Here is a 25,973-nt window from a genome sequence, read left to right on the forward strand (position 1 = left end):
GTCATGATCCCAAGTTGTGGGATCAAGCCCCTCTCTCTCTCTCTCTCTGCCTGCCTCTCTGCCTACTTGTGATCTCTATCTGTCAAATAAATAAATAAAATCTTAAAAAAAAAAAAAAAAAAAAGAAAATCACTGCCAAACAAGCTGGTTCCAGAGCCAGAGTTCTTAACCACTTTGGGAAAGGACCTGGATTCCTGATGACATTGTTCAGAGTCAACCAGCCCTAAATCCGCCTCACCTTGGGACCACAGGTTTCAGTGGTATATGACATTGCTGTATTATCGAAGCCAGTCTGAGATTGCGTTTTTGTTCTTTGCAGGTGAAACCATCCCAGCTGATGCCGTGAGAGAGAACATGACGAAGGTCAAGAGCGGAAAGGAAACATAAGCATGAGCCTCTTGGACCAACTGCCTTTTGTCCTTGCTCAGGAGAATAAAAGCTCTCTTTCTCCAGACACTTCAAGTCTCTACAAGTTCTTCCCTTTCAAAGGGATTATGAAGTAAATCCTATTTTAGAATTGCTGCTGCTTTTGGCAATCTGCAATATTAGCCTGATGAGGAATTACACTCGCTAATAAAATATTGCAAGTTGGGTTGAGTCTAATTGTTGCAAGTGCTAATAGTAATGGCATGTCATAGGGACTTCTGTGCCGGCACATCCCTTGCTTGGCTACAGCCCATGTGGAAAATCAATTTCCTCTAAATGTTTGAAGAATGGCACAGAAGGACCTGATTTCTTTTCCCTCTGCTGGAGTCAATCTGGAGACAGTGAGCCCATAAAATGAATGAGAATAACTATGGGTCCAAGATGCAGGGTGGGATGCGGAGCTAAGCAAAGCCTGACCTCGAGCTCGAAGTTCTAGCTTTTTTGTCCTATGGCCAGACACAATACCCATTTGCGTCCCAAACTGATGTGCTCTTAAAAAGTCACAGGACAGAAGGGCTTTGACTTTGACCCAAAAATCTCACTTCTAGGGCTCTCTCTGCCAGGAAAAAAATGTCCCGAGTATACAAGAATATTTGAACAGGGTATTCCTCGCAAGCTGGTTTGTGATGGTGAGAAAGGGGAGGCAAGATAATTATCTGACAGGAGGAGATTAATTATGTCAATGGTGATATATCTATGCTCTGTAGCCACGAAGAAAGAGATAAATCTGTATGTATTCATATGGCAAGATTTTTAGGATACAGTATTGAGTGAAAAAAGGCAAGGTGCAGACCAACATCTATGGTATGAGGGAGGTTTTAGTAAAAAAAAAAAAAAAAAAAAAGCCTTCAACAAAGATGTGCATATTTACACATGGATGTTTATACATGAGTAAAGTGAGGTCTGAAAGGATCCACACCAGGTTGCAGATGAGATGGTGATGGCTACGCCCAGGCTGGAAATGCTACCGGTGAAAGGGGAAACTTTCCTTCTTATTATTTAGATTTTTTTTTTATGTCAAGGGTATATGGCTTTGGTAATGCAAAAGGACATAAAGAATTGGCTTCCCGCCATGTCTGAATAGCACCACAGCAGGCTTGTCACTATTTTTGAGGATACGGAAGATCAGAGTGCAACTCTGTGGTCTGAATGATCGAATCAAGCCACAGGTACAAGTTGTTATACACTTTAATCTGACAGGTCATAGCTCCTCCTGGGCTATAGTTACCACAAACGAGCTCCATTCCTTGCTACCTGCCTGCCTACCAAACCAAAATATCCTTTCACCAAGGCCAGAACTGAAAGATTTACCTTTTGGGAGCACCTGGGTGGCTCAGTCGGTTGAGCAGCTGCCTTGGGCTCAGATCATGATCCCAGGGTCCTGGGATCGAGCCCCATGTAGGGCTCCCTGCTCAGCGGGGCGTCTGCTTCTCCCTCACCCCCTGCTTCTCCCGCCCTCCCCCCACTCACATTCATGCTCTCTCTCTCTTTCTCTCAAATACATAAATAAAATCTTCAAAAAAAAGAGAAAGATTTCCTTTTTAAAAAATTGTGGGAAAATATATTCACGTAAAACGTACCATTTTAACCATTTAAAAACTGTAACATTCAGTGGCATCAGGTGCATTTAAGGTATTAGGCAACCTTCGGTGCATCCAGAACTTTCTAATCACTCCAAAAGGAAATCTGGCATCCATTATCATTGCTATCTTTTCCCCCCCTTCCCCCTCCCAGCCCCTGGAAACCACTAATGTGCTTTCTGTCTCTGTGGATTTGCCTATTCTAGACATTTTATATACGTGGAACCATACCGTGTATGGCCCTCTGTGACTGACTTCTTTCACTTAACATCAAGTGTTCAAGGTTCATCCAGGCTATAGCTTGTAAGCAGTACCTCATTCCTCTTTATAGCTGTATACTATTCCAACATGAGGACATGCCACAACTTGTTTATCCATTCATCAGTTGATGGACATTTTGGATGTTTAATATTTTAGATATTATGAATAATGCTGCTATGAACATTCCTGTATACATTTTTCTTCAAACATCTGTTTTCGCTTCTCTTGGGTACATAGATCGGAGAGGAATTGTGGGATCTATGGTAATTATTTGTTTATCCTCATCAAGATTTGCTTTTCAAACCCCAGAACAATAGTCTCTGGACACTAGAGGACATGAAATGAGTGGAGGAAATCTCTCCTGAGTTTCTGTATGTCTGCTGAGTCCAGGCAGTAAGACTTGGGCTGAATGAGGCACCTGGGTGGCTCAGTGGGTTAAGCCTCTGCCTTAGGCTCAGGTCATGGTCTCGGGGTCCTGGGATTGAGCTCTGCATCAGGCTCTCTGCTCGGTGGGGAGACTGCTTCCCCCTCTCTCTCTGCCTACCTCTCTGCCTACTTGTGATCTCTCTTTCTGTCAAATAAACAAATAAAATCTTTAATTAAAAAAAAAAAAAAAGACTTGGGCTGAAGTCCCAATTCTGACATGATCTAACTTGGGAAAATCACTTAACCCTTCTAAGACCCTGGGGTTCTTCCTCTGTAATGTGGGACTGATTATAGGACATACTTCATGGATCTTTTATTCATTCAAATAATAATTTATTATTCATTCATACACCTACTGTGCAACACATAAATTTTTCAGTACTGACAAAAATAGATAAGAACCCCAGTCCTTGTGAGGAAAGACAGACAATTTACTAATATGTAACAATAAGGTATATAGATAATGTTAAGTTTTATGTGGAAAATACAGAACAGGAGGCCTGAGAGAAGGCCTGACTTTTAAATGATGTGATTAGCATAACAATAAGGTGATATATGAATAAAGACTTGAAGGAAGAAACACCAGTCATGTGGCTCTCTGAGAGGAAGAGGTAGTGCAAAGCCCCTGGGGCAGGAGTGTTCTGCCATGTGCACACAAAAGCAAAGAGACTGGTGTGCCTGGACCAGAGGGCATGTGAGGATGAACAGAGGGGATGATTTTGTGGGCCACAGTGAGGACTCTGGATTTGACTCTGAGAGAGAGATAAGGAGCCCTTACAGGTTTTTCACCTGAGCTGACTTATATTTCAAAAGCATCATTCAATCTGCTGTGTTGAAAATAGACCACAGACAGACAAGGGCAGCAGCAGGGAGACCAGTTGGGAGCAGACTGCAGTAATCCACGTGAGACGAGCTGGGGCCTTGGACCAGGGTGGTAGCATAGAGGTGCTGAGAAATGCTCGGGTTCTGAACGCATTCTGAAGGTACAGCCAACACAATGTTTTGTTGCGAGTATTAACTAAGATAATGTGGCAAAAGCTCTTATCACAGAGCCTGCATATAGTTAGTACAGAGTAATGGTGGCGATGATTATTTCAAGGTGGATATAGTATGTTCCCCTGCAAGGGCTGATCAGGAGCTAAAAAGAGAGTGAACCAGAGGGAAGCTGTTAAGGATTCTGGTGTGATTTGCAGCGAGTTTTAAGGCCACCAAAGGCAATGGGCCTTTAACACAATGGAGACAAGGAAGTCTGCACCTGCCAGAGAACAGGGAAGCCCAAGGCAGCAAAGCCACATTATTTAGACCAAAACAGAGACTTTAGGGCCAACTGTCCCTGAAAATTGCAAAATATTCTTCCTTCCAGTGTTTGGACAGCAACATCAGAGGGCAAAATGGTGGTTTCTAGATTCCCCAGCTTTGGAAATACTTACCTAGGTTTATCACTGCAGGCCAGGTATTAATTTGGGGGTTTTCAGATGAACCACACTCACGCAGAACCTCTCTCAGGAAGAAGAACCAATTGCCAAGAGACAATAGATTCCTTTCAAATCACCTTCTTTTTGCTCCAAATCCTAGAGACGAGACAAGAGGTTGTTTCTGAGGCTGATGGAGATGAATTTTTCCAGGGGAATGCCAGTGTTGCTCCTCCCGCCTCTGGTAATGATGCCTCCTGTGAGCCCTCTGCCAACCCCTTCCCATCGGACATCTGGCCTCAGCAGGGAGAAACGGGGACCAAGGCACTTATTTTGGCTCTGCTATCAGCAAAGGAAGGCTGATGAAATTCATCATTAGTGCAAATTAAAATCCACCAAACCATATTCTCTCTTCCTTATATCACCTGCGTTTCTAGAACTGACAGGGGTCTCGCTTTCCTTTTGTTTTCATTTTGCTCTGGATTAAGGTGTGATATTTTTTTACAGTTAATTAGAAGATAATAATGCCAGTGAGCTTATTGTTAATTATTTGTATCTGTACTTAATACTTGTAAGTGTGCTCAGTTCTCTCGAGCTAATATTTGGCTTGTCAGATGTGTTAGTCATGGTAATTAATTGAGCCCATATACATTTACTGGTGCTGTGGGTAGAGTTATAGGAACAACAGCAGATATGAAATGTCTCCACCATGGTGTGCTTATCCCTCGAAAGAGAACTCTGGGGGATTGGATCCTTCTTGTGACATTCACTTTGTACCTGCCTGGCTTCTTGCCTCATTCCCCACAAGAGGGTCTTCTTTATAAGATTGTAAGACCCCTCCCTGCCTCCCACCAGATCGTCTGTCTAGGCTCCCTGTTAATTCCCTTTATTCATCATGCACAGCTGTATTATTGAGGGCGGGGGGTCAGGTGCAAAATAAAAACACAGATTCCCTTGTTCAAAACTTAAGAATTTCAAGATGGCGACAGCAGAACATTCAACCAGATGTCAAGCCCCAGTGGATGTAGAAGTTGAATGCCAGCGAAACCAGATCTTTGTCTTTTGCCTTTCTCTATCCAGATGTACCCACCTCTCTTCTCTACAGCCGGGACAGTGTGCAGCACACAAAAGGGGCTCCAGAAATGAGCCAAAGAATTTTCTAAATCCAAGACTGAAAGATGCAAAAATGTAACCACGTAGCTTCCCTTAACTGAAATCTTCCCGTGGATGGGCAGAAAGAACTTTCCGGAGGAACAGAGATGTTCTACATGGATGTAGGGGTGTTGGTCCCATGGCGGGAAACATTTACCAAACCTCATCAAACTGCAGGCTTTAGAATTATGCATTACATTGTGTCTAATTACACATCGATAAAAATGTAGCATGCCTGAAAAACCCCCACTGGCTCCATATGACCTTCAAGACAAAGTCTATTTTTGTCCCATGTCACACCAGGTCCTTCCCCCCAGGGACTGTTCTTAGTTTTCTAGCCTTCCCTCCAGCACTTCTGTGGCTCCCTATTCTCCAGGGAGGCTGGTGGCCAGCCTGTCCCACCTCTGTGCCTTCTCAGCTCAACTGCTCCCTGGCCCAGTGGTGAAACATCAAGAAGTTAACAACCAGGGTGACATCAGCACCAACCGGGAAGGACTGAAGAATGGGGATAAGGCCAAGTCCCGGAGCCGCCTGCTGTACCTTAACCCCTTAGGCCTGCATTCTGGGGAAGTGAAGGTCAGGAGGAGGGGTGGCTGGCAGGCTCCAGGCACGGGCGATTGACCCATCCCTATGGAGGTGATCCCATGTTCCACCTGGCAGAAGCACGTGAATCTGGGGACTGCCTAAAATTCAGGCCAGCCTGAATTCAGGAAGCCAGGCCTTCCCTCTCGGGCAGACACCTTCTTCCTCCTCCTTCGGATCTCAACTCAAGGGTCTTCTTCTCCAGGAAGCCTTCCTGACCCCCTCTCCTCTCTTGATCTCTCTTTCCACATCTCTACAATAGTATTCACCACTAAGATGAATTATTATTGTTTTCTTTAAGGCTGAGGCTGTGACTTGGTATTCCCACAGTCCAGCAAAGTGCAGAGCACTGAGACCCGAGGCAGACAATGCACGAAGGAATTTTCCTAGCTCTCTTGGCACGTGGTACCAACACAGACACACATTCATGGATGGGTGGATGGATGGATGATGGATGGACGGACAAATGAGTGAGTGAATTTCCTCTTCACCTTATCTACATTTCCTCTCCACGAGGCAGTGGGCATTCTTGGTACATGGGTTTGAGAGACAGTACTGTAGCAACGACCATCTCAGGCAACCTGGAGACGCCCCAGGGTGACTTTCAGAGTGACCATGGCCTTCCGAACATCCGACAAGGTCACTATTGATCTGGCTTCACGGAATTGTTGGGAAACTCAACTGAGTCAATGCCCACAGCCCCTAGCCATCGGCAGCTCAGACCCCTTGGGAGACTGGATCCTGTGCAGCCGGCAGCCAGGCTCAGTAGATGCGGTCACCAGACAACGGAACGGAAGTCACCGGCCATTCACAGCCATCCCCAAGCCAGCGGTGCTGATTTCTCCTTTCGTGCTCTTCCCAGTCTCCTGGGTCAGACAGTTGCTTAACGAAAGTGAAAATTTGGGACACCTGGGTGGCTCAGTCAATTAAGCATCTGCCTTTGGCTCAGGTCATGATCCCAGGTTCCTGGGATGGAGTCCGGCTCCTTGCTCGGCAGGGACCTGCTTCTCTCTCTTTCTCTGCCTGCTGCTCTGCCTGCTTGTGTTCTCTCTCTGTATGTGTGTACGTGTGTGTGTGTGTGTGTGAAATAAATAAATAAAATCTTAAAAAAAAAAAAACAACCAAAAGTAAAAATTTCCCTGCAATAAGAATATAACTATTGGCAGATGTTACCGAACCGGAATCTGAAAAACAATAAAAATAGGCCTTTTCTCATTTGCTTCCCACTTCCTGTTTCTCTGCCGGAAGATTCCAGTCTCAGCTTCGAGAGAGAAAAGACAGTGGTCCAGGTCCACAGTCCTACGGAGAAAGTGACTCAGGGATCACCTTCCCGATCTAAATGCCTGGTTTTCAGCCTTTCTGAACATGCTGCTCCAGAATAAGTCATGGCTGAACGTGGCACAGATTGTCCCATCGCCCCATACCTCCGCCTCCTTCCAAATCACAGCCTCTCAACCAAGTCCTAAGTTTCCAAGAAAAGGCAGATTTGCATCCCGCGGAAGAGCTGAGACTCCAGAGTCAGACAGACTGGAGTTCCAATCCTACTCTTCCTGGTTCCTGGCTGTGAGATCGTGGAGACCTCAGAGATCTCCTAACCTCTCATAGTTTTGTTTTCCTACCCTGACTGGCGAGAAAAGAAGAATGTCTCTATTGCAGATTATCAGTGAGCACTCAAGGACACTAAGTGGCAGAACTTGGGTGAGAGTTTATCAGATGTTGGTTGTTATTGTTTATACTCATGGTTTTATTTATTTATCTACTCTTATTTTTAAAGTAGCTTCATGCCCAGGGTGGGGCTTGAACTCAGGACCCTGCTATTACCAACGGCGCCAGCCAGGTGCCCCCAGACTCATTGTTTTAGAAAGAAGACATGGGATGGCAAAAATACTTAAAAGTTTTATAATAAATCCTGCAGGCAGGACTGGAAAAGCATAAAGACCCTTGCTGGATAAATTGCTTCATCACCTCCCTAAGCAGTGGACTGAAAAATGTACTCCTTGTCCCTGCAAAGATTTGAAATCAAGTCCCTGGGCCCTATTGTATTGGGAAGGGCATCTTCGCAGATGGAATGAAGTCAGGATCTTGGGACGAGATTGTCCCGGATTATCATGGGCCCTCAAGTCCAATACAGGTATCCTTGGACGAGCAGAGAAAAAGGGAGAGGACACAGAGGGAAGAAGGCCATGTGAAGACAGAAGCAGAGCTTGGAGGGATTCGGCCACAAACCAGGGAAGCCAGCCACCATCCAGCACTGGCAGAGAAAAGGAAGGACCCTCCTGTAGAGCCTTGGGCGGCTGGCACAGGCCTGCCAACACCTCGCTTTCACATCTCTGGCCTCCAGAATTGCAGGAGAATACACTCCTGTTGTCAGCCACACAGTTCGTGACCATTTCTTGCAGCGACCTCAGAAAACTGACCCATCCTGCGACACCTTCAGTGGTCAATGCCGCCCCTTGCCTCCATGGCCCTGTTCTCAGAGGACAATGATGATGCTATCTGGTAGAAGCCAGCATGGGGCTCTTACAGCCTGATGATCGCCAAAAGTAGACAAGCCTGGGTTCAAATCCCAGCTTCCCTTTTCACAGCTGTGTCGTCGTGGATAAGCCAAGCACTCCTCCGTCTCCCTGAACTTCGTCTCTTCATATACATCAAGCAGGAATAGTGATATTCCGACCCCGTGAGATAACAGGATGCTTCAGAAGCTGCGTCTGATATGCCTGGCCTCCAGAAAATTCTTGATGAGCGGTCACTGGGGTGTTTCTCCTGGGCAAATCCAGCTAGCTTCTTATACACATGGCAGGATGCCAGTGTGGTTATGGAGTGGCCTGTGGCTGCGGGTGATGGGGTGGGGGTGGGGAAGGGGGACCCACGCAGCTTAGTGATCTGAGTGGCTTCGAACTATGGCCGTGCCTTGTTATCACGGTTCTCTTCCTTCTGCAGGAATGGAATGACCTATCTGCCTCGACTGGCCCTGGGGAATAGCCAGCCATTCTGGGCTGCAGATTTACCCTCCTCGGCTGCAGCCAAGGTGATAGGGAGCTCCTGAAAGTCAGCCCTGTGCTCCCAAGGAGTCACTCTGTGTCTGCGGTGAAGCTTCCAGAGGCAGTGACTTACGAACAAGCAGGGTCCACTCCATGGCGGTCCCGCTCCTACGTCTTGAGTGTGTCTGTGTTCGCAAAGTTCTGCCATCCATGACTCCCCCTACTTACTGCCTCGAAGGGGCACATCCTTTCTACTCAGTTAAAAGGACATTTTCCAAGGAGAGCAGGTCATATTTCAAACTGCCTGGCCAAGGTATCAGGAGCCACTAAAAGGGGGCATTTAACACCGTATTTATTTTGACTGGCAAAACAGGTCACGGCTGTGAAAGAAACAGCTCTTGAGAATGAGGCGCCCTAGCCGGCTCTGGGCTCGCTCTACCCACACACACACTGTTTAAAGCATTCCAGAGCGGCTGCCAACGTTCCTGGCAGAGCCCTTATTTCTTTACATGTATGTTGCATTCCGTCTGTTTAATGTGTGCTCTGTGCCATGCGTGGATTTTGGCAAGGCCCGACGGGGTGGCAAAACAGGGCAGGAGGCAGAGGGAGACAGGAGGCCGACGAACGAGCCCTATTTCCCCGCTGGCTTGGGGGGTTGGGGGGGCTGGAGTTGCACATAGCCAAGGGGGATGGCCTAGCAGTCTTCCTCCAGATGTGCTTGAATCACATGCGTGCCACTCCCGCATCGCCCGCCCCCCAACACCCGAAGCGTAGGGCGGGGGAGAGAGGGGGCTCGGGGCGGGGCGCAGCTTCACCGGTTCTGATACCGAGCCAGAGAAAGAAAAGTGACGGAGGAAGGAGGGGAAATCTACTCACACCCACGAATCTGGGCTTTCCCTAGAAGCCTTCTAAGGCCTTGAAGGCTGGAAAATGCCAACACCTGGATCCCATGTCCCAAGGCCTCAAGAAAGCCGCACTCAATCTTTACATTATTGTCAAGGACCAGTAAGTACTTGGTTGGAGATGCCGAGGCAACGGGCTGCGATCTGTATCCGATTTCAACCGCTTGGAAGATGGGGGAGCCAGGTTTCTGCACTGCCAAAACATCTGGTGAACGGAGTTAAAAAAGAAACGCACCGGTCCGGTGGGGGAGAAAACAAAACCCTCTAGAAACAGTTGCTGGGTATTGGGTGACCCAAGACATTCCACTGGCTGACTCAAATGCTCGCTTTTGCATCAGGTCCTGATGTACAGCCCTTCGGAAGGGGAAAGGAAAGACTCCATCCAGAGAGAAAAAGGAAGGTCACAGGGTTAACAAACACAGAAAGGCTCTCCCTTTAAGAAAAAGTTTCAGGGCGCCTTTTTTTTTTTCCCCCTCTTACATCCAGCCAAGAGTGTGAACAGAATCCCCCTGTTAAGAAATGGAATTATTCACCTGAATCAGGAGAGATGACACGGCACAGGAAAAGATAAGCTTCGGGCTCCTAATAAGAAACAGCCACATGTGAAATAAAATTAGTGCGAGTTGTGTAATCCTAGTTGGCCAGTTGTAAGAACAGGGAGGAGAAAGGAGCACGGGGAACATGTTTCAGATGTGATTCAAGAGATCCTGGAGCCGGTCCTGACCCTCTGGGTTGGAATTTCTGACTCTCTTCTCTGCCTTGACTCAGAATAGGAAACCGTATCCTGACCGCGCGTTTCTTTTTATAGAATTAAACTTTCTTGCCAACTTCCTCCAGAGCACAAGATCATCCCTCATCGTCTCTAAACAATACGCCAATCATCCGATGGAAGGAAGGGGTTGAGGGGGTGAGCACTGACCTGTTTGCACCAAACATAACCCAGGCCCCGAGCAGAAGACAGACAACGGGAACGGAGTTTGGATTGCGTACCCGGCCTGGTAAATACAGCATGTTCCTACAGGTTGGAAAACCGTCTGGCTCATCTTTGTACTTTCTCTCTTTCTCCCACTTCTTCTAACTTGGATCTCATCATTCGGCTTTGACGTTGGCCAAGTTCACGTTTGCCAGTTACCAAGCGGATAATGGATGGCTCGTAAGATTAGTCAGATGCTAGAGATGAGGAGTTGGGCAGCCAAATGTATATGTCTGTCTGATAAAATGACTTCTCTTGATCCTGATTCCCCCACCCGGCCTCACAGGCTATCCACATGCCGACAGGAATCTAGCAGGATGAGAACAGGAAAGACTTAATTCGCGTTTGCTCAGGCGCCATATTTGCAACTGCCAGCAAAACCCCCAGGAGACCCTGGGCCCTGGCAACCGGTGGCGGTCATTCCTTGTGTGTAAGGTATACTGGGGCCCAGGAGCCCAAAGGGGGCATTAATAGAATGCAAAGTGTTTAGTAGTCCCTCATTAAAAATGGATTTTGTTTTCAATGCTTTCGGGACGGGAACAGTGAGGTTGGAAACTGCTTGTAATTGGGAGCCATTCTCCTGCCAGATTCTAACAGCTTGAAGGGATATCCAGTTTTAGGTTTACAGTACTACATTCTGGCTCATTGAAATCGCATCTAAACGTTGCCAGAATGTGTAATAAACTACAAAATCTGTACAAAAATATATCGACATAATGGCTCTGGAGCCTTAAGTCACAGGGGTCAGGGGGCACTTTGCCCCCAGCAGCATTGTTCAAACTCTGTCCCACAGCAGACTTGGGTCACCAGGGACGGCGATCATTCACGGGATGTAGACCGTGGTCTGACCAGTCGGCTCCGCTGCCTAGAAAAACCATGTTGAGGGGCTGGGGCATCAGGCATCTCCTGACCCATGGCCATGGATGGATGGCATCCCTACCCGTGTCACACCAGCCGAGGGCCTGGGGTTCGCACACAGCAGACCGTTCCCACCTGCTCCCAGAATAGAGTCCCACACACCGTGCTCATCTCTCCACCATCACTCCCGCCAATCCTTCGCTCACAGGGTTCTAGACCCAAAACATCTTCCTTCACATCCTCTTATTAACCAAGTTCCCTCCTGCTTCTGAGCTCATGCTGTTCCCACTGCCGGGAACAATCTTCTGGCTGATTGCTGCCTCTCATCCAGCACTGAACTTACAGGCCAATTTTTCATGGGAGTCTCCCCTGACCCCCTGGGCTGGGCGCCTTCCTAGCTACCTTAGTCTGTTCAGGCTGCTGCAACAGAAATACCATAGGCTTGGCGGCTCAGGCAGCAGACATTCATTGCTCACAGTTCTGGAAGTTGGGAAGTCCAAGATCAAGTCCAAGTTGGGAAGTCCAAGATTAAGGCACATTCTGTGGCTGGTGAGGGCCTGCTTCTTGGTTCATAGACAGTGGTTTCTATGCTCCCTCTCACAACAGAGGGGTGAGGGAGCATCTGGGGACCCTTTTATAAGGGCACCGATCCCATTCCTGAGGGCTCCACTCTCATAACCTAATCACTTCTCAAAGCCCCTTCACCCCAAATACCCTCATATAATGGGTTAGCATTTCTGCATGTGAATTTAAAAGGACCCAAACATTCAGTCCATAGCAACAGCACTGATCTGCCTTCGGATCAGGTCATGATCTCAGGGTCCTGAGATCGAGTCCCGAGTCAGGCTCTCTGCTCAGCAGGGAGACTGCTTCCCCTCCTCTCTCTCTGCATGCCTCTCTGCCTACTTGTGATCTCTGTCAAATAAATAAGTAAAATCTTAAAAAAAAATTGTCACTTAAAACTTCTGTTTGGCATTTCATTAGAACAGCAGTTCTCCAGCTGTACTGTGCACACAAGTCACCTGAGATCACGTTAACATGTAGTGGGGGCCCTGATTCAGCTCCTCTGGTGTTAGTCCCAAGACTCTGCATTTCTAACAAGTCCCCGTGATGCTGATGTTGCTGGTCTATGGCCGGCACCCTAAGAGCAATGGTACCAATGGTTCCCAGTCAGGGTTCCGTGAGAGAAGAAATGGGTTGAACTACTAGCTACTATTTCCTTAGTTCTCCTAAGGGTGGTCCTTAACTAGAACCAGTAGCCAGAAGTTAATTCCTTACATCTCTTGGGATGTTTAAGGACAAGGTTTCCTGACCTCCATACACTTGATGTTTGGTGTTGGATGACACTATGTGGTGGGTGCTGTCCTGTGCATTGCAGGATGGCTAGCAGCTCCTATCCACTAAAGGCCAATAGCACCATTGCCCTAGTTGTGATGACCGAAAATGTCTCCGGACCTCGCCCGAGGTGTATGGGGAGACAACATCTCCCTGATGAGAACTACTGTCTTGACATTAGGTCATCATTCCCCGGCAGCACCCAGTTCAGAAGGATGAGAGGTCAAAGAAAGTGTTCCAGTCATGGCTGTAATCCCACTGTTTAGCACAGTGTTCTGTAAATGGCAGACCCTCGACATGTTTGTGGATTGAATGAATGAGTGAATTAGTTGAAATAAATGAATGAAAATGAACTCCAGAATCATGCTTGGCTGGTGGGTGACTGGAACTGCCTTCACACAGCCCCCAACCTCCTCCGCCCCACTCTCCCCCTCAAAAAAAACAGTAAAACTTAGTGGGCCAGTTGTCATCCAAGGCACAATTTTTCTAAATGTAGCATTTTTCCAAAGTAAATATCCTTTTGAAAAAAATGTGAAGAAAGATTCTCGCTGGAGATCTTTTTTTAAACGTCTCCAATGACTAAAATCCTCTTACAGTAAGTACCTAGAGAATTGCATTTGCTTAAAGAAAAAAAAAAACTGCTGTTTTTAGTCTTAAGTGTAGAAAGTACTTGAAAATCATGTATTTTTTTTTTTTTTTGCATCTGACTGGGAAAATTATAAAATGATAGAATTAATTTTGGTTCTAGATTGTTTCCTTTTTTTGTTTTTTTTTTCCTCAGCAGAATATCTGTAATTTTATTTTTTTAAATATCTTCCAAGAAATTTTTGTTCAACTTTTAATTTTTATTTATTTTTTGAATTTCCTTTCAGTGTTCCAGAATTCATTGTTTAGGTGGTTCTAGATTGTTTCTAAAACTCTATCTCAGACTGAGGCCTCATGGATAAAGTATCACCAGGGAGTTATTTGTAAAAGTGGCGGGGAGGGAGGCCCCAGAGTAATAACACCAGGAATTTGAAGAAAAACAGTAGTTGTAGGGTTTGGAGGGGGCGGGGGGGGAGAAGCACGTAAGCTTGTATGGTTTCAAGATGTAAATAAATAAAGATAGATCTTTACCTTGCTTAAAAACTATGGACTTGGGTTCTACTAAGAAAGAAAGGGAATTCATTCAATTTGCTTGTTTCTACACACTCAGAGACTCAGAGACAAATTTTAAAACCAAAATGATATGTAGAAAGCAAAGCCAACGTGTCCTTCTTCTATTCCAACCTTTGGGCAAATGGGATTTGGAGAGCTAAAGAGGTTTCTGGAAAAGGATACAGTGGTGGTGACATTCCAAAGCTCTACTAAGCATATCTTTCTTTACCTAGTAGAGGCAGAATATCTTTTTAATCTTGCATGCCTACCCTGCAATCAGATGTAGTGGCTGTATGAATAGTTTTTGCAAAAAATGTGCTACGATTGATTGTTAATGTCTGCCACAGACACAGGAGTGGAGCGTGTGTATTTGCTGGTATGGTCATCTCTTCTCTTCTCCTTCAAAAGGAGAACATCAAGAAGGCGTGGCACATCTGAGCACAACATTTCTCATTCCATTTCACACAGATACTCCAAGATAGCATTTAGATTCAAGAAAGCTCTCAAGACAGACATGACACAGAAACACACTTTGGGGGGACAACTTCCATGTAGAGTTGAGAAGTCATTTCCCTTCCTTCACTGGACTTATTGGAATAGGATACCAAATGACTGACTCCCTCTCAGTGCCAGCGTGGCCAGAAAATGCCATTTCCTCCCATCTGGTTACCCTCTGTTTGACTCTGTCACTGTGAAAACCATATGCTGCTGAAACAACACTTCCTCCTTGGAATAAAAAGGTCTTTTTCATAAGACTTATTAAGTCTGCCTATCGATATTCATCATTATTCAGTCTGCTTGCTGTCCACAATATTTAAATGAGGGGAAATTAAAAATAGAAAAAGACAAGCTTAAGACCTTCAAGACAATGACAAATAAGTAATCATGGGGAAGAAAGCAAGAGTGACCATAGAAAAACAAAAAACAAAAAACAAAAAACAAACCCATCTCAAAGTTAAAAAAAAAATCCACAAGTAGACTGTTAAGTTTCAATATTAGTCTGTATTTTGAAAATAAGAGTAGAGATGATTAAAGAGATGAATTCACATTTGAATAGAGTCCAAATGACTTAAGAATTATTTGGATTCAAATATTTCAGTTGGACAGAGAATGATATTAGAGTTATATGATACATTAGGGGTTGAAATGAAATGGAAATATTTCTTTCATTTAAAAGCAATTTTCTTTGCCTTTGTGGTCCTTGAGAGCTTCCTAGCATGTAAGCACCAACCACCTTCCCCCATTCTTTTGTTTCGGACTCATGGACTCCTATTTCAGATCCAGTGTGTTGGCGGGGGGTGGGGGGGGAGTGGAGCCTGAGTTCATGAGGGCTCCTTTTTTAAACCACGTGTTTGCAAGTGTTTCCATGTAGAGTTGAGAAGTCAGTAATTCCAAATCCAAATTAGAAAGTTTTGGTAATAGTAATAGAGTGGAGTCACACCTGAATTTGGAGCTAGCTTTAGAGCTTCCAGATCATGAAAGACACCACCAGGAGATCCTTCGCTGAGTAGTGGGGTGAAGCAGGAAGGGCCAGCTTGGAAGGACAGGAAGCAGGCTGAGCTCTTCTCCACTGCTTCTCAAAAACACAGTATCTGCGTTGGCCCCATTAAGCGAGATCTAACTTTAAGCCCAGCAAACAATTTATTAAGCACCTACTATGTGCCAGGCCCTATATTAAGGGCTCTTACAAATGGCATCTCATTAAACCCCCAGGATAAGCAGAAACTTCCTAGTGGGCTCTACTCATTTCTCAGTCCTAAGTGTGGATTTGATAGTCACCTGACAACAGGGTTTCTCCACCTCAGCATTACTGGCATTTAAGGCTGGATAATTCTTTTTTTCTTTTTAATTAAAAATTTTTTCTTGCTAGGTTTTATTTATTTATTTATTTATTTATTTATTTATTTTAAGTAGATGAATCCGTGACTCTGAGATCAAGACCTGAGCTGAGATCAAGAACTGGACGCTTAACCGACTGAGCCACGCAGGGGCCCCTAGGTTGAATTATTCTTTGTTGTTGAGGACTGTCCTGTGTTGTTGAATGTTTAGCAATGTCCCTGGGCTCTACCCATTAGATGCCAATCGCATAACCTACCTTAGTTAGGACAACCAAAAATGTCTCTAGACATGGCCAAAGGTCCCCTGGAAGGCAAAACTGCCCTCCGATGAGGCCCTCTTCCTTAGAGACAGAGTGGTTTGAATCCTTCAGAAACTCTAGACAAACATTCCTTTTATTCCCTCCTATAGTCTGATTCAGTGGTTCTTAAACACAAGTCGGGGTGCAGGGCAGCGGGGCGTGGGGGAACATGTCCCTACACCGTACCGTATATGCCCTACTATTCGAGCAAGAGTAATTTGACTCCATCCATTTTTGCCTTCCATGTTTACATAAGAACTTTACCTCTCCCTTAAATTTAACACCACTGGCCTCCTGAGGAGTTCAGCAGAGGTCACAAAGGTCTTCCCAGCACAGACTCTCTCTCATGCTCTGGCTTTTTCTAAGAAGCCGGTGATGATAACTGCCATTTTGAACAACTTCCCTTGGAGCTGGACCAGCACTCTGCTTCCTCACGTTGACGCTGTAAGGTCGGTACTATTTTTGCCCCACTTCAGGAGGAGACACTGAGGCTCATACAGGTTAAATAGCTTGCCACAAACTACGTCGCTAGTAAACGGTGGAACCGATTTGATGCCAAGCCGCATTTCTCTTCAACAGAAAATATGCACAGCGTACGCTCAGTAACTATTAGCGGCTGTTTACTAGTGGGAAACAAATCTGTCTAATTTGATCATAAGCAGTTATTCAAAATGATTGCCCTAAACCAAAAAAGACGGTTTCTACTGGCCAGTTCTCCCAACATCATGGCTAGCAAGGATCTGGATATTCAGGACGTATGTGGCTACACACCCAAATTGTGGTGCTCTTCCAAAACACAAAACAGAAGACACCCAAACACGCGTTACCTAACCGTCAAAACAAAACAGATCATTTCACTCGGAGCTACAAAAAGACCAGAGTGTTGGCAGGTACTATAAAATAATCTCGATCACACTTGCCACGTCACAGCATCATTACACACTTACTACCACATTTCCCCCATGTGGCTGGGTGCTTTCCAAGGTCAGGGCCTGACTTACTCATCGTCCCCTGACCCTGGTCCCAAACTACATCTGCTGAGTTAGTGAATAATACACGAAGGCCCTTTGTAACCTAACATTTACACACAATTTATCTCCATTCTCTCAGTAACTGTGGATGGTATATATTTTTAAGATCCTTTTTTTCAAGGGAAGAGATGGGCACTGGGGGAGAGAAAGTGACCAGCCCAAAGTCACTCCCAGTGACCCCAGTAGACTATGGTTCCAGGCTTTGTACTCAAGTCTGGGGCTTTGAACCCCGGATCTCATGCTTTTTCCAATAAGGATTCCAAGGTAAATGTGTGCTGGGAACCCCAGGTGCTAGACTGGGCCCTGATATTTAACGTTTCTGAACTGTCTTCGTATCAGGCAAATCAGACATAGGGGAATTGCAGCCTACGTGTCTTTAACGTACAAGGATTCGGTCACGTCTGCTTGGGGAGAAAGGGAGACCAGTGGAATAGGTATAGGTGGCTTCCGTGGCAGGTTACAGTGTGTGTTGATGTCCAGAAGAGTGTGGGTGGGACCCGATATGCTCATCTCTTGTCATCTCAGGAATCATCTGCCTCTCTTCATGTGTGGCCCTTGGTGCCCTGAGTGGGAGTCCAGTCTTTATAAATGGTTTCCAAGCATTGAAGGATCATCATTTCTCATATAATCTGACCCCTAACTTCAAGGAAATTGCTTCATCCTATTCTCAGCCAAAGAATAGTATGGGATAAATTGGGTAGGCAGGACCTACTGCATGGAGAGACTGTCTACAGATGACCTTTGTCCAAAAGATTTTTTTGAGGTATATATGTGACTATCACCAAACATGCTGATTTTTGATCCCAAGATATACTTGAGAATCGCTGGAAAATCATCAAAACCAGATCCTATGCAAGAGATGTATGAAGACATAAAATAAGAAAGAAGGACAATTTTGACTTTTTTTTCTTTTGAGAGCTAGGCATGGTTCTATGAAGTTCACGTATACTAACTTATTGAGTCATCTTAACATAACTATTTAGGGGGTGCCTGGGTAGCTCAGTGGGTTAAAGCCTCTGCCTTCAGCTCGGGTCGTGATCCTGGGGTCCTGGGATCGAGCCCCGCATCAGTCTCTCTGCTTGATGGGGAGGCTGCTTCCTCCTCTCTCTCTGCCTACTTGTGATTTCTGTCTGTCAAATAAATAAATAAATATTTTAAAACAACAACAACAAAAACACATAACTATTGGTAGACTCTAGCATTATTATTCTCCTTTTACAGATGAAAAAAAATTGAGGTACAGAGGGCTTCAGTAAGTTGCACAAGGACATAGCTAGAAAGGGGCAGAACTAGAATTTGAGCCCAGGTGGACTGGGCTCTCGACACTACACCGCACTCTCATCTCCCCAACCAGGCAGGGATCCCCAGGAGACGGGGATTTTCCCATCTCCTCCAGACCTGACCCTGTCCAGTAACCACTGGGCAGCCCGGGAAGAATAGTTGGGATATGAATCAACCTCTTAGATTGTTGCAATCCATCAAAGACTGATTCTCTTTGACAAGAGAAAGGGAAGCCAGTAACTCAACATTTTGAGACTATCTATAGCCTGGTAATCACCAAAAGGAGTGGAAACAGGGTGATAAAATGAAATATAAACAGCCTCACCATTATCTACAGTGGCTGGTTGCTCTCTATAGAAAACAGCACCTCTTCACAATGTTTTGTTTGTGTTACCATTTCTGCTGGTGTGAACGAATTACAAATAGAGACGTACTTAAATATTTTAGTGAGAAATCTACTAATTGGGCCAGGGGTGGAACGTGGGTCTATATTTGTTCTCTGAAAAATGCTTTGCGAAGCCCATTGGCTTCCAGGAGGTAGCAGGGGAAAGGCTTAGCCTACTCAAGACTGTTTTCAAGCAAGTTGACAACCACTTGGCCAGGGTTCCTTTAATGAGCTAATTACAAAGGGCTCTTAGGTGTTCTCCGCAGCCGGCCCTGGAGGAGCTCTACTTAAGAAACACTGAATTGAGTCATTAGCACCTGAAATACTGTGAACACTATAGACTCTGAGGAACTCACAATGACATGAATGTATCCGCCACTTCAGACTGATCTCCTGTAACAGTCAGGACTTTTTCAGTGGCAAGCAACAGAAAACCAACTCAAGCTGGCTTAAAGAGAAAGGAATGTTTGCTAGCATTAGGCATGGCTGAATCCCTGTGTTTAAAGGATGTCAGCAGGAAACTGACTTTGTCCATTTCCTGGCTTTTCTTCCTTTGTGTTCCCTGCATTCTCAAGCAGGCTTCCCCTAAATGCTGTGGGAGCTGTTCCTGGCTGTACATTCTACCAGCTTAACATCCCAGTGCAAAAAAACCCCCCCAAAAAACAAAAAAACAAAAACCAAACCTGGTTAAGGTTCTTTGGCTCTGATTGGCCCAGCTTGCGTCATATGCCCACCCTTGAGCCAATCCCAGTGGCCAGAACAGCGCCACTGTTCTAAGTCAGGACTGGGTCGTGGCCTACCCCAAAACCCAAGACCTGAGTGGGCCTGTTTGAACCACAAGGATCAGGGAGGGGGAGGGCATTTTCCCAGAAAAATATCCAGATTCTGATGCCAGACCAGGGGTGGGGTTGTGGATGCTGGATAGTCAAAAACCAGTGAGTGTCTCTAGATCCTTCTCTCCAAATTAGCTCCAACAAGCAAGGTGTTAGCAAGCAGAGGAACGTCCTGTGTTTCACAGGCATAATCTAGATGTTTGCTTGGGATAGCTAAGGTTTAAAACATGGCCGGCATTGGCTACAATATTTTGGAAATATTAGCTGCAAATTGTGCTCACCCACATGGCTTAAAGTTTGGGGGTTTTTCTTTCTATGTTTCCCTTTTTTTTTTTTTTTTTTTTTTTTAAATTCTGGAATGAGTCCTTAAGAAAAAGAGGAACAGAAATGCCACAGGATGATTTGAAACAGACGATTCTGAGAGCAGACAGATATAGCAAATTAGCACACAGTTGACATTCCTTCTGTCCTGATGACATTTCTTATGTTGAATAATATTCTCAGGGTTCCTCTCCGCCTCTCCTTTTTATGCTAATGACTTTACTCCTAATTACAAAAGCAATACCTGCCTAATTCAGAAAGAATTGAATGCATCCAGAAAGCACGACAGACAGAGGACATCAGCTACCTTTTTTTTTTTTTTTTAAAGATTTTATTTATTTGAGAGAGAATGCGCTTAAGTGGAGAAAGGTCAGCCGGAGAAGCAGGCTCCTGTCAAGCAGGGAACCCGATGCGGGACTCCATCCCGGGACTCCGGGATCATGACCTGAGCTCAAGGTAGTCACCCAACCAACTGAGCCACCCAGGAGCCCCATCAGCTACCATTTTAATTAGAAGCATCTATTTAATGAGTACCAGGCCCTAGGTGTTATCCGGGCACTACTTAGCCCCATTTCACAGATGAGAAAACTGAGGCTCCCAGCATAAATGTTGAAGCTGGGAATTGAACTCATGTGTCTGACCCCAAAGCCCTTGCTCTTATCCACTCTATTATTCCTCCAACTATCCTATCAGCAAAAGCTTTCCAAAATTAACCTTACAAAAATGGCAAATTGTTCATCATGTTTCATGACCTGCTTTTTTTTTTTTTTTAAGATTTTATTTATTTATTTGACAAAGAGATATCACAAGTAGGCAGAGAGGCAGGCAGAGAGAGAGGAGGAAGCAGGCTCCCTGCTGAGCAGAGAGCCCGATGCGGAGCTTGATCCCAGGACCCTAAGATCATGACCTGAGCTGAAGGCAGAGGCTTAACCCACTGAGCCACCCAGGCGCCCCATGACCTGCTTTTTCATAAGCCACATTTTCTCATGTCAAGTACTGGGCTCTTACGCAGTATTTTGTACTGCAGATCTATCATTTGGGAGTGCCATAATTTACTCAACTAAGCCCTGAATGCTGGACATTAAGGGTGCTTCCAATTTTTTCAGTATCATGTTAAAACTTCAGGGAATCACCTTGGGGGAACATTTTCACCCACATCTCTGCCTTATGTCTTTCAGATAAATTCCTAGAAGTGCTGGATCAAAGCGACTGTGTATTTTTAATGTTTAGTATCTATTGCCAAACTGTTCTTTAGAAAGGCAGGCCCAGTGTACAAAACCACAGCAACATATGAGTTTCTGGTTCTCCACTCTGTGTCATTCCACCGCTTCCTCAGACAATACTAGTCATTAGCTAATTGTGCCTCCCATCCCCTGCAAAGGAAAATGGGGACCTTTTCAAAATATAAATCATTTAGTAGCATTTAAATGGTTTAATGCAAACACAGTGGTAAAAATTTCTCAGTAATAATCTGGGTCCTGATCCTTGTTACTGTCTGCATTAAGAGAGTTCATAACCTTTTTCCTCAGCCCAGGGGACTGAATCCACAAGCTGGGCACAGGACTCTAGCCAGTACCATTAAGATAACTAGATACAAGTTAGGAGTGATATGCTGGCTTCAGTGAAGGACACTATAGAGCTGACCTGCCATATTAAATCCTTGCTTGTGACTTGTGTTGACATGGAACCTCTCCCACCCAACTTCCCTCTGTATGGAAACCACCCTGCATTGGGGAGCCACTGTCAGCTGTTTTGTGTCCCAGGATGGGTCCTGATTGACCCTGGGGCCATGGCCTATAATATAGTTGGACTCAAAACACAAGAAAGCCAGACTTCTTTGGGGCAGCTGAAGTTGAAGAAATGAAACAATTGAAGACAAGCGGAGAGTAGCTGAATGGAAAGTAGAGCATCGGAGGGAAGATTCTAGTCCAGAGCCCGTGGCTCTATGTCAGGCACAGGCATGGCACGCAGTAAGCACGTGCTCAATACACACTTGTTGACTTTGGAATGACTTCAATTACAGAAGATCCACCTTTTTCTACTCTGTTCAGCACTGCTTCCTCCTCCTTCTGGTAGCCTTCCTTCAGGAATGCTTGTGGGTACTGTAATTCTTTTTTTTTTTTTAATATTTTATTTTATTTATTTGACAGAGAGATCACAAGTAGGCAGAGAGGCAGGCAGAGAGAGAGGAAGAGAAGCAGGCCCCCCGCAGAGCAGAGAGCCCGACATGGGGCTTGATCCCAGGACCCTGGGATCATGACCTGAGCTGAAGGCAGAGGTTTTAACCCACTGAGCCACCCAGGTGCCCCTGGGTACTGTAATTCTAAAATGTTCCTCTAGCAGGAGAAAGGCAGATTTCCAAAGGAATGGGAAAAAGAGGTCTACTTTGTATGAACTGACACTGTCCTCTTGATCAACCTAAACTGAGAGATGAAGTGTAGACTCCTCCATTCTTGGGGCCTCTAGTGGTGCAGCATCAACATCCTTTTCCTGCTTCCACACCCACTCTCCTCCTTGGTTTATTTCCATTCCCAAGACATGCCCTGCACTTTGTCCTGTGTGAATCAACACTACTGCTTCTCAAGCCTGCATTATTCCTCCTTCCATCTTGGTCATGAAAATCCCACAAGGCTGGGTGCCTGGGCGGCTCGGTGGGTTGGGCCGCTGCCTTCAGCTCGGGTCATGATCTCAGAGTCCTGGGATCGAGTCCCGCGTCGGGCTCTCTGCTCAGCAGGGAGCCTGCTTCCCTCTGTCTCTCTGCCTGCCTCTCCATCTACTTGTGATTTCTCTCTGTCAAATAAATACATAAAATCCTAAAAATATATATATATATTTAAAAAGAAAGAAAGAAAATCCTACAAGGCCATCACACATACCACCCTTACCGGGAACCTTTTCCTGGTCTGCCTTACTTAATGTTCTTCAAAGCACTGGTCAGGACCTAAGATTTCCCCTCTTATTTGTAAGATTATGGTCTGTCTTCCCTGCCATGAGGCAACTCGGAGAGATCCTGTTCTATCTGGTTTATGGCTGCATCCTTGGGTCTTAGAACAGAACCTGGGACATCATAGGAGCTCCAAGAACCTATCTTGACTGACCCAGCCTTTGGGTGTCACCCAAACAAGACCAGTGACAGATTTTGTCTGGAAGTTGGACTCTTGGGGGTAGAGGGTGGGCTCCTGCTGAGTCATCTGATGGTCATCTGCCATGAGTCCTTGCAGCCAAGAGCCACCGGTCTGTTCTTGTCTCCCCTCTTCCCAAGTCTTGTGGCTCATCTCTTCTTTAATCCCAGAGCCACCACAAACTTGCAAAAACTTACTTCTTTCTCCAAGTGACTCTCTTTCCATTCCTTGTCATCATAAAACCCTAACCATATACTGATCTTCATAAGTGACATTCATGGGCTCATTTGCAGCAGAGGAAACTGAGGCAGGGGCTTGCCCCCATGTCCCAGGACCAGCTTTGAGAAGCTTTTCTGCAGTTCCTATTAAGCTTGGCTGGTCAATAGCCAGCTCAGAACAAGATGCAGTCCCTTCGCTCTGTTTTCTAACTCCCCAGTTCGCCTTTGGCAGCCTGACCTCCACTTGGCAATGAGGAAGTGACTATGATCCTCCGGAAGCAAAGGGCCAGGTGGGAGGTGCTGAGTGCCATCTGGAAAGCTGGGGACTAAATGTGTTCCTGGGTGGCTTCTGGGGGAGGTGCAAAACCAAGCTCCTCTCTTTTGGGGCTTGGGGCCCCCTTTGCTTCTATGCCTATCACAGACCATCTGACGTTTTGGGGCCACATGCCCTGATCCTCTCTTCAAGCTTCTGTCCACTCTGATTGGACTCGAGATGGAATTTAAGACATGGCGTTGGGATGATTTCTTGACCTGCTATCTATCCAAACTCACATCTTAGCATCCTTTACTAAATGTTTATTGAGCACCTACTCTGCATGGCCGTATTCTAGAAAGTTGGGGTATGGCAGATCCTGGCCTTCATCTAGCTTACTATCTAGCAGGGGGAGATAAATAATAAGTAATAAACCATAATAAGCAAATTACCTAGTATATTGAAAGGTTCTAAATGCTCTAGTAGAGCCAGGTAAAGGGGGTTAGGGAGAAGTGAAGGGGCAGGTTGCAGATTTAAACAGATGACTCGGGAGTGGTCTCACTGAGAACAGACTGGAAGAAAGAGTGGGCTGAGTCCCACAGGTGCCTGGGGCAGGGTGTCTGAGGCATAGGGGCCACTGAGTGCCAAGACCCTAAGCGAGAAGCTTTAAAATCCAGCGGGTTTGGGTTCCAACCTCAAATTCTCTACTCTCTGTCTGTGTGAGCTTGGGAAAGTTAAGTAAACTCTCTGAGCCTGTCTCCTTACCTGGGCACTGGGGATAAACATGAGAGAATACCCATAAAGCAGCTGGAACAGAGCTGATACTCCATGACCGTTGCTAAGTATGGGCCCTTCCCCATCCAAGAGATCTGGGGAAATCACTGCCAGAAAGTTCGAGGCAGCAGGAGACAGTGGAGTGCAGTGATTTAAGACCATCGGGCGCAGCTCTGTCATTTAGGAGCCCTGTGACCTTGGGCTCGTTTATGTAACCTCCGTCTCCTCTCTTTAAAGTAGGATAATAATAGCAAGGACATCAGAGAGGCGCTGGGAGGGATAAATGAGGGAATCCTGGAACGCGCTCAGGAGGTGGGCTGGGCTCTGAAGAAGCACTCAATGAATGGCAGCTATTTTTTGGCGGAAACCATGGGGAGAGAGGCTTTCTTTTCTTGGTAGGATTGCTAAGTTGGTAGAATGCGAGCTGGGAGCCGCCGGGGCCATCCGTGGGCAGCCCTGCCTGCAAAGGAAACCAACCCAAAGAAGGCAGAGCTGAGAGGTGGACAGAAAGGGACTCCCGATGACTTTTTTTTTTTTAATGGAGCTTTAAAGAATAATATTAAAAACTTATTGCCACGGGGTTACACCATGCATGCATTTAGCTTATGCAAACCCAATGCCAAGCTGAACTTGGGAAGGAGGAAGCGACCTTGAGAGTCGGGAAGCAGCGTCAGGTGGGAGGTGTTGAGGGCTGTCCAGAAAGGTGCGGATGAATTTGTTTGTCTTTGCCTCCCGGAGTTTTGAGGGATGTACAAAAGCAAACGCTTCTCCCCTGCAGGAGTCCTGCCTAACCATCCCAACGTTCGGCACCAGGATGCCTTTTTGAAAACCTCCCCAAATTTCATCAACCTGCTCATGAACCTGTTGGAGAAAAGGCACAGCAACAAAAAGCCACTATGAGCTACTCTCTGATTTTAAAGGAATTTTTTCCCCTTTGCACTAGTGCTGATGATCTAGTCATATGCTTACGTGTGGGAGGTATTGTTTATTCATTCAATGGACAATTCTGGCTGTACTCTGGATACGCAGGCCCTCGCTGTGACTCCGAAGCCCAAACCCAGCCCCCACCCCCGACCTCTGCTGCCTGCAGATTGCAATGGGGTGGTTTTCAGTCTATGGCCTGCAGCTCACTGAGTGGGTCGACAGCTCCCACCCAAAGGCCACACACCGATCCCGAGAGGCCACTCTTTCTCCGGTTCTTGTGAACAAGTAACACATCCATTCATCGATTTCCAGCTTTATGCATGACTAAGTGCCACTTTCTAGGAAACTACTAAGTGAGTTACTACGCTTTACTAGTCATAACTAAAATTAGGATGTTACTAGGGTTTACCAAGAACTCAGCCGTGGTGCTTTCCTTGGAAGCTTGGCTCCTGCTCTGTGTTTGCCAACACTGGAAAAATTCCACTGCACAGGGGCGTCTGGGTGGCTCAGTGGGTTAAGCCTCTGCCTACGGCTCAGGTCATGATCCCGGGGGTCCTGGGATTGAGCCCTGCATCGGGCTCTCTGCTCAGCAGGGAGCTTGCTTCCCCTCCTCTCTCTCTGCCTGCCTCTCTGCCTACTTGTGATCTCTCTCTGTCAAATAAATAAATA

The sequence above is a fragment of the Mustela nigripes genome, chromosome 8 (assembly GCF_022355385.1).
Source record: "Mustela nigripes isolate SB6536 chromosome 8, MUSNIG.SB6536, whole genome shotgun sequence".
In the NCBI taxonomy this organism is placed as follows: Eukaryota; Metazoa; Chordata; class Mammalia; order Carnivora; family Mustelidae; genus Mustela; species Mustela nigripes.